Raw genomic sequence first — 15,692 nt, forward strand, 5'->3', positions numbered from 1 at the left:
ATGAGTTCCCCTCTGACATCTGCCTTCAGAGCCTCCCAGACAGTTGCCGCTGCTACCTCACCCGTATCGTTTGTTTCCAGGTAATCCTGGATGTTCCTGCTAATCTGCCCGCAAACCTCTTTGTCCGCCAGCAGCCCCACATCCAGTCTCCAGAGTGGGCGCTGCCCTCTCTCCTCACTAAGCAGCAGGTCCACCCAATGCAGGGCATGGTCCGAGACTCTTGATTGCTGAGTATTCTGTCCCCGCCACCTTTGAGATTAACACCCTGCACAAGACAAAGCAGTCTATGCGGGAATAAACCTTATGAAACGCTTCACCCGGCCACTCCTGGTCCAGCTATCCATACAACAGAGAGGGAATCCTTTTGGCAGTGTTCGCTTCACCAAGCTGCCCCAAAAAGTCCATGGAAACTCCTGAAAAAGGTCAGAGAGTTGGTTCCAGACGGGAACTGCCGAATGCGCGACCTACTCCTCCATGGCTGTCACCGGACATCTCATCACCGTTTCTTCAATGTCCTTGGCGAGATCTTTTCACAGTTGTTCCCTCTGCTGCTAGAATTCAGCTTTAATAAAGGTCCTCAAGTCAGCTTGAAGCCTTTAAGCTCGCTCTTCCCCCACCTGCATGCTGGAAGAGGCTTTTGTCTTTACTGCAGCTCCAGGCAAACCTTTCACTGTTTCTGCCGGGTCTGGTAACCAAGAGACATACCATTCCTGGGGGAAAGTACTCCTCCAACATTCACCTACGTCTTTTCATCAAAACTCCACCCCGTATTGATTTTAAAAAAGAGCTATTTTCTGTAACCTTGGGCAGGAGCTGCCTTGTGTGTAACCACTTACTCCATGATCCACACCGGAAGCTCATTCCATCAAATTCTCAACCTCTGCCCAGCACGATATATATCTGGCTCGTCCAATTTAGTTTCTCATCGGTGCTGAACTCCAGGATGTTGATAGTGGTGGTGTTCAGTGATGGTAATGTCACTGAACGTTATGGGGACATGGTTTAATTGTCTCTTGTTGAAAATAGTTGCTGCCCTGCACTTGTATGGCAAGAATGCTACCTGCCACCTCTCAGTCCAAGCCTGAATGTTGTCCAGGTCTTTCTGCATATGGACAAAAACTGCTTCAGTATCTGAATCATAAATGTACTGAAACATGTTCAATCATCAGCAAACACCCCACTTCTGACCTTTATGAAGGTAATTGATTAAGCAATTAAATGCTTGGGCCCAGGATACTAAACTGAGGAACTCATCCAGCGATTGGACTGAACCCCTACAACCATCATGCTTTGTGCTAAGTGGAACCCCAACCAGTGGATAGTTTTCCCTTCGTATCTATTTTCTACCCTCTTTTTTTCAGCCAAATGCAACCTTATGTTCTCTGATAGTCAAGAAAGAATAAGCATCACAGTTTCCAGTAAAAAGTTTGGAAAGCTGAGTATCAGCTGGAATAAAAATATGGCTATTTTCAAATAACGAAGAAAATCAACTTCTGTGGTCATGAAATGTACATTTTGTAATCCCACATCTTTATGACACTAAATAGTATAGTTTATTCTTTGGGAGTAGGCATGAGAAATTCACCAGATTATAATCCCTGGCCTGCTTTTAAAAAATGAATAAACTCTGCTTTTCTTACTTGCATGGTGATGGTATACAGTGCCCTTCCTAAATCTTTCCCTCCAAATGAGCACACTGCCCCCTTCAACCTAGCCACATAGTTTCTTCACAACCGTCATCAACCATAATCATACTTCCTCCTTGGATAAAAAAAATTTCCCCAGGGCCAAATCATTCATGACCAAACTTTTTTCAATCTTAATTGCCTAGCATTCAACCCTCAGTTCAATATGGGGAATGGTTAGATTCTCTTTTGTTGGAGATAGTCCTTGAGTGGTACAAATGTTACTTGCCACTTAGCCCAAGCATGAATGTTGTGTAGGTCTCTCTGCATATGGGGATGGACTGCATCAGTATCTGAAGTTGTGTATGATACTGAATGGATAGAGGATTGAATGACTGGCAGAAGGCAGAGAGTGGGGATAAAGGGGTCCTTTAGGCAGTGACTAGTGGTATTCCGCAGAAGTGGTGGAGACCACAGCTATTCATGTGCATCAATGATCTGGAAGAAGGAACTTTTACAGATGCACCATAGAAAGCATCCTATCTGGCTGCATCACAGCCTAGAATGGCAACTGCTGGGCCCAGGACCGCAAGAAACTTCAGAGAGTCGTGACAACAGCCCAGACCATCACATGAACCTGCTTCCCATCCATTGACTCCATCTACATCTCCCGCTGCCTGGGGAAAGCGGGCAGCATAATCAAAGACCCCTCCCACCCGCCTTACTCTTACAACTTCTTCCATCGGGCAGGAGATACAGAAGTCTGAGACCACGCACAAACCGATTCAAAAACAACTTCCCCGCTGTTACCAGACTCAACAACCCTCTTATGGACTGACCTCATTAACACTACACCCCTATATGCTTCACAACATGCTACACAATGTTGTGTAGTTACTGTTGCCCTATTATGTATTTTCTTTTATTTCCTTTTTATTTCATGTACTTTATGATCTGCTGAGCTCCTCCCGAAAAATACTTTTCACTATACCTCCGTACATGTGACAATAAACAAATCCAATCCAATCCAACTGAGGGCATTGGTGCTAAGTTTGCAGGCGATACAAAAATATGTTGAGGAACAGGTGTTGAGGAAGCTGAGGCTGCAGAAGGACCTGGACAGGCTAGGAGAGTGGACCAAGAAATGGCAGATGGAATACAAAAGTAGAAAAGTGAGGTTATGCACTTTGGTAAGAAGAATAGAGGCGTAGGCTATTTTATTAATGGGAAAGGCTTCAGAGATCAGAAGCACAAAAGGGACTTGGGAGTCCTCGTTCAGGATTTTCTTAAGTTTGGGGGCAGCACGGTAGGGGTAGCATGGTGGTTAGCATAAATGGTTCACAGCTCCAGGGTCCCAGGTTCGATTCCCGGCTGGGTCACTGTCTGCGGAGTCTGCACGTCCTCCCCGTGTGTGCGTGGGTTTCCTCCGGGTGCTCCGGTTTCCTCCCACAGTCCAAAGATGTGCGGGTTAGGTGGATTGGCCATGCTAAATTGCCCGTAGTGTCCTAAAAAAGGTAAGGTTAAGGGGGGGGGTTGTTGGGTTACGGGTATAGGGTGGATACGTGGGTTTGAGTAGGGTGATCATGGCTCGGCACAACATTGAGGGCCGAAGGGCCTGTTCTGTGCTGTACTGTTCTATGTTCTATATCTTGCAGGTTCAGTTGGCAGTTAGGAAGCAAATGCAATGTTAACATTCCTGTTGAGAGGGCTAGAATACAAAAGCAGGGATGTACTTCTGAGGCTGTACACAGCTCTGGTCAGACCCCATTTGGAATATTGTGAGCAGTTTTCAGCCCCGTATCTATGGAAGGTTGTGCGGCCCTCAGAGTGTCCAGAGGAGGTTCATAAGAATGATCCCCGGAATTAAGGACTTGTCCTTTTTTCTCAATAAAAAAATCAATTGCGCGGCCAATTCACCTACCTTGCATGTGTTTTCGGGTTGTGGGGGTGAGACACAGGAAGAATGTGCAAACTCCACATGGACTGTGACCCGGGCCCTTGACGCCGTGAAACAGTACTAACCACTGCGCCGCCATTCCGTCAATGAAGGGCTTTTCAAATGATGAGCGGTTGAGGATTCTGGGCCTGTACCCGATGGAATTTAGAAGAATGAGGGGGATCTCATTGAAACGTACTGAATGCTTAGAGGCCTAGATAGAGTGAATGTGGGAGAGAATGATTCCACTAGTAGGAGAAACTAGAAACTCAGACTGAAGGGACAATCCTTTAAAACAAAGATGAGGAGAAATTTCTTCAGCCAGAGGATGGTGAATCTGTGAAACTCATTGCTACAGAAGGCCGTGGCGACCAAGACACCTGAGTGTGTTTAAGACCAAGGTTCTTAAGAACTAGGAGCAGGAGTAGGCCATCTGGCCCCTCGAGCCTGCTCCACCATTCAATTAGATCATGGCTGATCTTTTGTGGACTCAGCTCCACTTTCCGGCCCGAACACCATAACCCTTAATCCCTTTATTCTTCAAAAAACTATCTATCTTTACCTTAAAAACATGTAATGAAGGAGCCTCAACTGCTTCACTGGGCAAGGAATTCCATAGATTCACAACCCTTTGGGTGAAGAAGTTCCTCCTAAACTCCGTTCTAAATCTACTTCCCCTTATTTTGAGGCTGTGCCCCCTAGTTCTGCTGTCACCCGCCAGTGGAAACAACCTGCCCGCATCTATCCTATCTATTCCCTTCATAATTTTAAATGTTTCTATAAGATCCCCCCTCATCCTTCTAAATTCCAACGAGTACAGTCCCAGTCTACTCAACCTCTCCTCATAATCCAACCCCTTCAGCTCTGGGATTAACCTAGTGAATCTCCTCTGCACACCCTCCAGCGCCAGTACGTCCTTTCTCAAGTAAGGAGACCAAAACTGAACACAATACTCCAGGTGTGGCCGCACTAACACCTTATACAATTGCAACATAACCTCCCTAGTCTTAAACTCCATCCCTCTAGCAATGAAGGACAAAATTCCATTTGCCGCCTTAATCACCTGTTGCACCTGTAAACCAACCTTCTGTGACTCATGCACTAGCACACCCAAGTCTCTCTGAACAGCCATGATGTGGAGATGCCGGCGTTGGACTGGGGTGAGCACAGTAAGAAGTCTTACAACACCAGGTTAAAGTCCAACAGGTTTGTTTCAAACACGAGCTTTCGGAGCACGGCTCCTTCTTCACCTGAAGAAGGAGCCGTTCTCTGAACAGCGGCATGCTTTAATATTTTATCGTTTAAATAATAATCCTGTTTGTTGTTATTCCTACCAAAATGGATAACCTCACATTTGTCAACATTGTATTCCATCTGCCAGACCCTAGCCCATTCACTTAACCTATCCAAATCCCTCTGCAGACTTCCAGTATCCTCTGCACTTTTCGCTTTACCACTCATCTTAGTGTCATCTGCAAACTTGGACACATTGCCCTTGGTCCCCAACTCCAAATCATCAATGTAATTTCTTAATTGATAAAGGGTTCTGGGGAGGAGGCAGCAGAATGCGGATGAGAAACATCAGCCATGATTGAATGGCGGAGCAGTCGTGATGGGTCGAATGGCCTCATTCTGCTCCTATGCCTTATGGTCATATGAGCAGAGAAAGATAGTTGGCCCTGGAGGAACCCAAATTGAGCATCAGTGAACAGGCTATTGCTGGGCAAGTGCGACTTGGTACTGTTCATGACGCCTTCCATCACTTTATTGATGATGGAGGGTAGACTGATGGGGCGGCAATCGACCGGGTTGGATTTGTCTTGTTTTTTTGCATACAGTACCTATCTGGGCAATTTTCCATGTTGCCGGGTAGATGCCGGTGTTGTAGCTGTACTGAACAGCTTGGTTGGGGTGGGCTAAGTTCTGAAGTATAAGTCTTCAGTACTATTGTAACAATATATGCAGCGTCCACAGTATCCAGTGCCTTCACCTGTTTCTTGATATTGCATGGAGTGAAGTTAATTGGCTGAAGACTGACTTCTGTGATACTGGGGATCATCAGCAAAGTGATGGAAAGTATCAACGACAGTTCTATCAAGTAGCCAGCAACAACCTGTTGGGTTGGCATTTGGTGCAGCATTTAGCTCCAGTGTTTCATTACAATCTTGATCCGGACATGGACAAAAGTGCAGAATTCCCAAAGCAAAGTGGGAGTGACTCTTGACATCAAGGTAGCACTTGACTTCTGGCACCAGGGAGTCTTAGTAAAATTAAAGTCAGCGATCTGAGAAAGCTCTATACAGATTGGAATCATATCACTAGGTAATTTTTGGGAGAAAGATTTTCATTAAAATTTTTAGCGTTTTAATACAAAACCTCAAGAATTAAACAGTCAGAGTCCTCCTCTTTCTCCCCCCCCCCCCCCCCCCCCCCCCCCCCCCCAAACAGATAACTGACAAGCTCTTTAAAGTACAACATAAAACCCTTTACTGATCCTCTCACGGTAAACTTAACCTTCTCGAGGTGAAAAACCCCAATGTCGCCCAGCCATGCCGAATCGTTTGCCGGTGTAGTCCACCTCCAGCCCATGAGAATCTTCCTCCTTGCCACCAGTGAGGCAAAGGCCAGGAGGTCAGCCCTCTGTCTGGAGTTCCAACACAATTGAAACCCCAGAAATCGGCCCCAATGGGCAAGCTTCCAACCCAATGTTCAGGATTGCCTATATAGTCTAAGAAAAGGACCTCCAGAAGTCCGCCAGCTTTTAGCATGACCAGAGCATGTGCACGTGATAGGCCGGGTCCCCCAGACACTGACCGCATCTATCTACCTCTTCAAAAAATTGACTCATTCTAGCCTTTGTAAAGTGTGCCTGGAACACCACTTTCAGCTGGGTGAGACTAAGCCTCGCACAAGCCGAGGTTGAGTTCACCCTCCTCAACAACTCACTTCAAACCTCCTCCAAGATCGATCCCAGCTCCTCCGTCCACTTTGTCTTCATACCCTCAACAGAGCTCATCTCCTCCCCTATTATCTGCTGATACATACCCGACGTGCTGGCCACCTCCAAACAGAGCAGGATAAGATCCTTTCGAGCAATGAAGGCTGCTTCGTTGGAAAGTACTTTTGACCCAGCTGCACACCTGGAGATACCTGAACCCATCAGCATTTGTGAGCCCATATTTTTCTTTCAGGTCCCCTAAGCTGGCTAACTATAACCTTCTGAAAATAAGTCTCCCACTTTCTCGCTTCCATTCCCTAAATTTCACATCTGATCTAGCAGGTTCGAATAACTGATTCAATTGATTGATTTATTGTCACATGTACCGAAGTGCGTGAAATGTATTTTTCACAATGGCGGTCAGCTAGAGGCAGTCCTCCAGTTAAACTTTATAACACGGCTACTACTACCAAGTTAGACAAGTGTTTCTTGGGTTCCGCCAGCAGTGGAGCTGATACCAGACCTGCTAGGTTTGCTCCCCTCAAAGACTTGGCCCAAGGCAGCATGGTGTCGCAGTGGATAGTGCAGCTTCCTCACGGCGCCAAGGTCCCAGGTTTGATCCCGGCTCTGGGTCACTGTCCGTGTAGTTTGCACATTCTCCCTGTGTTTGCTTGAGTTTCACCCCCACAACAAAAAATCTGTGCAGCGTAGGTAAATTGGCCACGCTAAATTGCCCCTTAATTGGAAAAAATGAATTGGGTACTCTAAAATTTTTTTTTTTGAACTTGGCCCATTCCAGAACCTGCTCCTTTTTCTGGAAACTATGAAACCAAATGATCACTGCTTGAGGTGGCTCATTCGGTTCGATGTTTCTGCCTCAAAGCCCTGTGTGTCCTGTCGTGCTCCAGCGCAGCAAATACCTCATCACCACTCATCAATTGGGAGAACTTCGCAGCAAAGTATTTGGTCGGCCTTGTGCCCTCATTTCCCTCGGGTAGACCCCATAGCCTCACCTGTTCACGCACCTGGACCTATTTTCTAAATCATTCAGCTTTGCCTTGTGCCCTTTGTTCCTGTCTCTGAGGATCGCCATTTCAGCCTCCAAGGACACATATCTGTCTTCATGCTGGGATAAGGCCTCCTCGACATTTTTCAATTTCTCCGCCTGCATGCCTACCACATTAGTTTTGTCAGTTGCTCCTTGATTGGGCCCAAAGCTTCCTCCACCATAGTTTTTATTGAAGTCTTCAATTCCTGGCTGCGTTTCTTGAAGCATTCATCCATTTTGCCACCAGATTTTTAAAATACTCTGGCTACCACCCTTGCCATTATGTCGAGGGTGATAGGCATGGCCGCTTCCTCCACCATCTTTGATGCCCCATATTCAAATAATTTACATAGACTGTGAAAAGCTGTGGTCCCAGCATTGATCCTTGCAGCACCCCACTAGTAACAGCCTGCCATCCTGAGAATGATCCGTTTATTTTCTTCATTTATGGGATGTGGGTGTCGCTGGTTAGGCCAGCATTTATTGCTAATCCCTAGTTGCCCTTCAGAAGGTGGTGGCGAGTTGCCTTCTTGGTAGTCCCTGTGGTGTAGGTACACCCACTGTGCTGTTGGGGAGTTCCAGGATGTTGCCCCGGGGATAGTGAGGGAATGGCGATATATTTCCAAGTCAGGGTGGTGAGTGACGTGGAAGGGTAGGTCCAAGTGGTGGGGTTCCCAGGTATTTGCTGCTCTTGTCCTTCTAAGTGGTCGTGGTCATGGGTTTGGAAGGTGCTGCCCAAGGAACCTTGGTGAGTTCCAGCAATGCATCGTGTAAATGGCACACACAGCTGCCACTGTTCATCGGTGGTGGAGGGTTTGAATGTTTGTGGAAGAAGGAGCGATCAAGCGGGCTGCTTTGTCCTGGATGGTGTTGAGCTTCTTGAGTGTTGGAGCTGCACTCATCCAGGCAAGTGGAGAGTATTCCATAACACTCCTGACTTGTGCCTTGTAGATGGTGGACAGGCTTTGGGGGATTAGGAGGTGAGTTCCTCGCTGTATTCTTACTCTTTCAGTCAACCAATTCTAAATCCATAACATATGACCCCCAATCCTGTGTGCTCTTGTTTACTAACCTCTTGTGTGGAATATTATCAAAAGCCTTCTGAAATTCTAAATACACTGCATCCACTGGTTTTCCTTTATCCATGTTAAAAGCCACATCCTCATAATCTCCCAACAGGTTTTCTCAAACATAATTTCCTTTTCATAAGTCCATGTTGATTCTATTGGATAACAACTGATGTAATTACTGGAAGAAATTATCCCAGAATGGAATCTGGCTCGATAGATCGTTTTAATTTTTTTAAAACCATGGAGGCATTTCCTGAAGCAATCACGAGAATGCTGTTGTCTTTTTAATAAATGTTTTATCTTTTTGTTAAACAGCAAACAACTATATTACACTAGACAACAAAAAAATATTATGGATTTCAACGTAAACACCAAGATAAGGATTTCAACGTAAACGCCAAGATAAAAATAATTCAAACTATCCTAGCAACACACTTGGAGATCTCAACATGCCAGTGAAGGGGTACCACTATTTTAACACCATGGGGACAACTGCTTCAATTGCAAAGATATCTCTTTCCCAGTAGATTTCTGAACAGTCACTAGAAGTCCTCCCACAATTGATATCTCCTTTGAGATCCAGAAAACTCACTCTAGTCTAAAGTCACTATTACTTTAACTTTAAAGCAATACATATGCACTTCTTAAACTAATTTCTTCAACAGTCTGGCATTTTCAGCTGGAATGAGTCTTCGACCTTTCCATATCCATACCAACTGGAACTAAAATGTATTTTCTTGTCTCCCTGCCTCTGTGTGGGTCTTTCTTACTGCTTCGGAACAGAAGAAATTTTTCCTACCTCTTGTGTTTGTTTTAACTTCCCTTGGTAAATGCAACTCTTTACTTCAGGAGACAAAACCTCATTCCCAATGCATTTATGCAAACGGCCTCCGACTTACTGGCTCCATCTTTAAAAAAGTGAAACTGAAACCAAATCCAGGGGCTGAATCTCACACCTGACGGGTACATGAGGCCGGCAGGCCACGCATTAGATGTAGAATCCGCTTCTGGGTAAGATTGCGTTGTAAATGAGATTTCACACTGAGTAGCCAAAAAAGGTCTACCTAGTGTGAAACAGTTAGCCTGACTGTGTGGGCGGGCATGGGAATGAGTCAGTTGCCAGGTCCAATGGGGGATTCGGCAGGGGCTTTATAAACTGTACAGAGAGCTCCTATAATAATCTTTATTAGTGTCATAAGTAGGCTTACATTAACATCGCAATGAACTTTCTGTGAAAATCCACTAGTCGCCACACTCCGGTGCCTGTTTGGGGGACACAGAGGGCGATTTCAGAATGTCCAGATTACCTAACGGAATGTCTTTTGGGACTTCTGGGAGGAAACCGGAGCACCCGGAGGAAACCCACACAGGCACTGACCCAAGCCAGGAATCGAGCCCGGGTCCCTGGTGCTGTGAAGTAACAGTGCTAACCACTGTGCTACCTTGTAGGCTACCAAGGGTTGTGTGGAGGCTGAGGGAGCTGCCTGCAACAATAAAAAAGATTCAGTTCAATGGCAACAGCCTCAGCATCTGGTGGGCATAGAAAGCAGGAGGGCAAGTCTGGTGGGTACTTTGCCTCTTTTTTTTTTCTCCAACAAGTGCTCGGTCAGGATTACATCCATCCGACATTCATGGGGCTTGATGGCAGGTTGGGTCTCTCACTGAAGCTCAATGCAAACCAACTTTCCATTTCATGCATACTCATTAAATGCACAACAGACCAGAATGATGTGTCTCATTAAATTGTCCACCCTGCTAACGAGAACTTGCGCTGTTTTGTAACTCGAATGGACATTTGTGGCATGCATCCAGCAAATAAAGATTTTAAAGCATTTACTTGGGGTCTGAACAGGTTCCACCACTGGACCTTCCCACAGGCGTGGTGCACACAGAAGCAAGGAGGTTGTATGGTGTTGGGTATAAGACAAAGGTGGCGGCCAGAGGGCAAGAATGGAGTGCAAATGAAGGATGCAGAGGAGAGGAAGGGGTATTAACAACGAGAGGTGGGGTGTGGGTCGAGGGAGGGAAGGAAGGTACGGTATGGTGGGAGGGTCAGGCTCTGGGTGTGGCCAGTATCGTTCTCATTGGGGAGATCACTGAGGAGGACAATAATAGTGTCATGGATCACGGGCAGCACGGTAGCATTGTGGATAGCACAATCACTTCACAGCTCCAGGGTCCCAGGTTCGATTCCGGCTTGGGTCACTGTCTGTGCGGAGTCTGCACATCCTTCCCGTGTGTGCGTGGGTTTCCTCCGGGTGCTCCGGTTTCCTCCCACAGACCAAAGATGTGCAGGTTAGGTGGATTGGCCATGATAAATTGCCCTTAGTGTCCAAAATTGCCCTTGGTGTTGGGTGGGGTTACTGGGATATGGTGATAGGGTGGAGGTGTTGACCTTGGTTAGGGTGCTCTTTCCAAGAGCTGGTGCAGACTCGATGGGCTGAATGGCCTCCTTCTGCACTGTAAATTCTATGAATTCTATGATCTATGATCACCAGTTTGGGGAGGATCTGCGTGTGCTGGTTGGGTAACGGGTGGGCTCCATGGCGACGTAAAGATGTGCAGATTAAAAATAATGGGGTTGAGTGTGATGAGCGAAGGAGACTCGAGGGTAGCTGAGGAATGTGGGCAGCACGGTAGCATTGTGGATAGCACAATGGCTTCACAGCTCCAGGGTCCCAGGTTCGATTCCGGCTTGGGTCTATCGAAGCCTGCGATAACGTAGTGGGGAGCTCCCCCTTCTCTATCGCCCCATTGTATGCCCTTACCAGCAGGGGCCCAAGATCCCGCGAAAACCTTTATAAAATTCCACCGGGAACCAATCTGGCCCCGGGGCCATCCCTGCCTGCATTGCCTCCATGCCCTCCTTTACCTCCACCAGTCCAATGGGTATTCCACAGCCCTCTACCAGATCCTCCTCCATTTTGGGGAATTCAAACCCATCCAGAAATTGCCTCATTCCCTCTCCCCGGCCTGGGGCTCCGATTCATGTAACCTCTTATAAAATTCCTCAAAAACCCCATTCACGTCACCGGGTCCAAGACGGCCCTTCCCCTCCCATCCTTCACCTTTCTGATGTCCTTGACCTCCTCCTGCTTCCTAAGTTGCTAAGCCAACATCCTAATGGCCTTCTCCCAATATTCATAAACTGCCTCCACGACGCTCCATAACTGCCCCACCGCCTTCCCCATGGACACCAACCTGAACTTCACCTGGAGCTTCTGCCACTCCTTCAAAAACCCTGCCTTCGGGGCCTCCGAGTACCTCCTATGTACCCGCAGGATCTCCTCCACCAGCCTTGCCATCTCTGTCCGTTCCGTCCTATCCCTATGTGCCCGAATCGATATAAACTCCGCAATGATAACTGCCTTAAGCGCCTCCCACAGTGTGACGGCCGAAATCTCACCCGTGTCATTCAGCTCCACATACCCTCAAATGGCAGCCCTCATCCACTCACACACCACCTCGTCTGCTAGCAACCCCACGTCTAAGCTCCAATACGGGCGGTGGACTCTCTTTCCCCCCCCCCCCCCCCCACCCCCGGTTCACTTGCAAGTCCACCCTGTGCGCCACGTGATTAGAGACCACAATCGTTGAATACCCCAAGTAGACCACCCCCGTCAACAGAGTTTTATCCATCACAATATAACCGATCCTCGAGTACACCCTGTGCACATGAAAAAATTCCTTGGCCCTCGGCCTCCCAAACCTCCAGGTATCCACTACCCCCATGCGGTCCATGAACCCATTTAGCTCCTTCGCCACTGCCTACACCCTCCCCGATCACAGACTCAACTGATCCAATCTCGGCTCGATAACCGATCGATGACCAGTTGATCCCCCCCATAATCAACCGGTGCAAGTCCAAGACTGGGATCTTCCCAACGGCCGCCTCATTAATTCAACACCGTCCCAATTTAGTGCAAACATGTTCCCCATCCGCTCCAAATTCCCGCTCACCATCGCAAACCTTCCCCCCCGAATTTATTACTATATTCTCCACCTTAAACACTACCCGCTTATTTATCAGCACCGCCTCACTCTGCGCCTTCATATCCAACCCCGAGTGAAAAACCTACCCCACCCACCCTTCCTCAGTGTAGTCTGGTCCCCAATCTTCAAATGCAATTCGTGTAGAAATGCCACATCCGCCTTTAAACTCCTCAGGCGCGCGAACATGCACGACCGCTTGACCGGCAATCTCACGTTCCATGTGACCAGCCTGGTCGGGGTGGACCCCCCCCCCCCCCCCCCCCCCCCCCCCACTGCCAGTCAACCGTACCCGCTCTTGGGTCAGGCCCCGGCCCGCCACCTGCCAAGTCCGCCCTCGGATGTCCACCGTCACCAACTCCCTCCTTATTGCACATGAACTGCCCCACCCCCATCAGCAGTTCCCCCCCTTCCCTAAACAAAGCACCAATCCCATCCACCTCTAAAGCTCTACCACCTGTTCCCCCCCCCCCCCCCCCCCCCCCCCCGCTGTGCTCCCATGAACTAGCTCGTCCAGCTAACCTGGCAGCCCCCACCCGTGGCGCCAAGCATCCTGCCCTGCTAATTCCGCCCCCCCCCCCCCCCCGCCCTTGCTCGCACATTGCCATAATGCAAACAACAATAATAATTAAAAGAAGAAAAAAAGCTGCACTCATCCACCATCCTCCGTGGTCTCCCGGGGGGTTAATGGTTATGGGGAGCGAGCCGGAAAATAGATTTGAAAGCCTCCCACCAACGAACCCCATAAAAAAGCTAAACAGCCCCTGACCATCACCCAAAAAAGAACACAAAGCAATACAACAAAATGAGGGTCCGGGAGAACCAACACCACATCACACTTCCTCCAAAGTTCAGTGTCCGCTCTCTCCTGCCAGTTCATTGTCTCTCAAAAACTCAGTTGCCTCCTCCGGTATTCGAAAAAAATACTTGCGGCCGTTGTGGGCACCTAAAGGCAGGGCGGGTACAGTATCCAACCCCGTACAGCATCTTCACCCCCATTCTTAATGCCTTGACTCTGTTGAATCCAGCTCTCCTCTTTGCCAGTTCCGCGCCAAGATCCTGATATACCCGGAGCTCATTACCCTCCCAGGTACGTCTCCTTGTCTGCCTGGCCCACCACAAGATATTCTCTTTATCCAAAAACCAGTGTTGCCTCACCACCATCGCCCTCGGCAGCTCGTTCGCCTGCGGCTTCCTCATCAGCACCCTATGTGGCCGGTCGACGTCCAGGGGCCGGTTGAAGGCCCCCTCCCCCATTAGCTGATCCGACACCTTGAACACGTAAGAGCCTGCATCCGGGGGAAGGTTGGTGGGGAATTAGGATTGGGGAGTCGTTTATGTAGGCCATGTTGGCTGGATTTTGTTGTTTGTTTGGTGTGTGGTTGCTTATTTTGTTAAAATTTCTAATATAAATGCCTTAATTAAATATTTTTCAAAAAGAAAAGAGCCTGCATCCACTCCCTCAATGCCCTCTGGCATCCCCACTATTCTCAGATTCTGCCTCTGGGTTCTCCAGATCCTCCACCTTCTCCTTGAGCCGCTTCTGGGTCTCCTTCAACATCCCAATTTTGGCCGCCAATGAGGTTAGCTGCTCCTCATGCACCCCCACCGCCTCCTCCACCTTCTGGATCACCAGGCTCTGGGTCTCCAGCCTCAGCTCCACACGGTCGATCCCCCCTTTCAGCGGGTCTACCACCTTCGCCAGGTCCCCCAGAGTCTCCCTCCTCTGCTGACTGAACTTTTTGTTCAGAGAGTCCACCAACTGCTCCGTCGACCATTAGGCTGGTAGGGTCGACCCCTTGCTCTCCGCCATCTTCCCCTGTGTCGTACGAAAAGTTTCTTGCTCTTGCAGCTCCTTCTGAACTCACTTCTGGTCCACAAATCATCCACCGACCTCACCAATGGAGTATAACTTTTCTCCACCACCTCTGCACCCTTTTCCTCCAAAACATCCACCTGGCAACCGGGGAAAAGTCCACTATTTACATTTTTATAAATGCATTTTTTTCCAAACATATTCAAAGGAACAAAAACATAAATAAATCAAAGAGCATTCTCCACACCTCACAGTTCACAGTTTATGTAAGTTTTTCCCCCTTTTCAACCCCTTCCCCACCCCCTGCGCAATGAACAATTCTTCAAACATGGTCATGAACTGTCCCCACCGTGTCTCAAAGCCCTCCTCTGGCCCCTTCAATTCAAACTTAACCTTTTCCAGCCCGAGAAAGTCGTGCAGGTCCCTCGGCCAGTCTGCCACCCCCCCGGTGGCATCGCCGGGCAACATAGAGAGGCAAAACCACAACATCGGCCTTCCTCTCCTCCATCAGCTCCGGCATTTCCGATATCTAAAAAATCACCACCATAGGGTCCGCCAGGCCTCTACCCCCACTATCTTCAATATGTCTGAAACACCCCTTCCCGGTATCTCCAACTTCTCACAGCCCTGGAACATATGCCCACACTTCTCACACTCATCTGCCATCCCCTGGAAGAACCCACTCATCCTCACCCAAGTCATATGCACCCTATGCACCACCTTAAACTGAATCAAACTCATCCGTGCACACAAGGAGGTCAAATTCATCCTATGCACCACCTCACTCCACACCCCATCCTATCTCCCCCCCCCCCCAGTTCTCCTCCCATTTTCCCTTGATCCTCACCACCGTTGCTCCTCCCCTGCTCCCTGAGCTACCTCTATATATCCCAAATCTTACCATCCCCTTCCACATCTGGAAGCAGCAACCACTCCAATAAGGTAGACTCCGGCAGCTTAGGAAACCCTCTCTATTCCTTCCGCACAAAATCCCTCACTTGCATGTGCTTGAATTTGCTTCCACTGCAGCTCTTTCAGAATTATAAACCTCTCCTCCAGATATAAATCCCTTGCCCTCACCAGCCCCACCTCTCTCCACTTCCTGAACATTCCATCCATCTCCCCCGGTTTAAACCCTTGGTTCCCAAACAACATCCCCTCCATCCTTTTTTTTCCATAAATTTAGTGTACCTAATTCAATTTTATTTCCAATTAAGGGACAATTTGTAGTGTGGCCAATCCACCTAGCCTGCACATTTTTGGGTTGTG

This window comes from Scyliorhinus canicula, chromosome 5 (assembly GCF_902713615.1).
Source record: "Scyliorhinus canicula chromosome 5, sScyCan1.1, whole genome shotgun sequence".
NCBI lineage: Eukaryota > Metazoa > Chordata > Chondrichthyes > Carcharhiniformes > Scyliorhinidae > Scyliorhinus > Scyliorhinus canicula.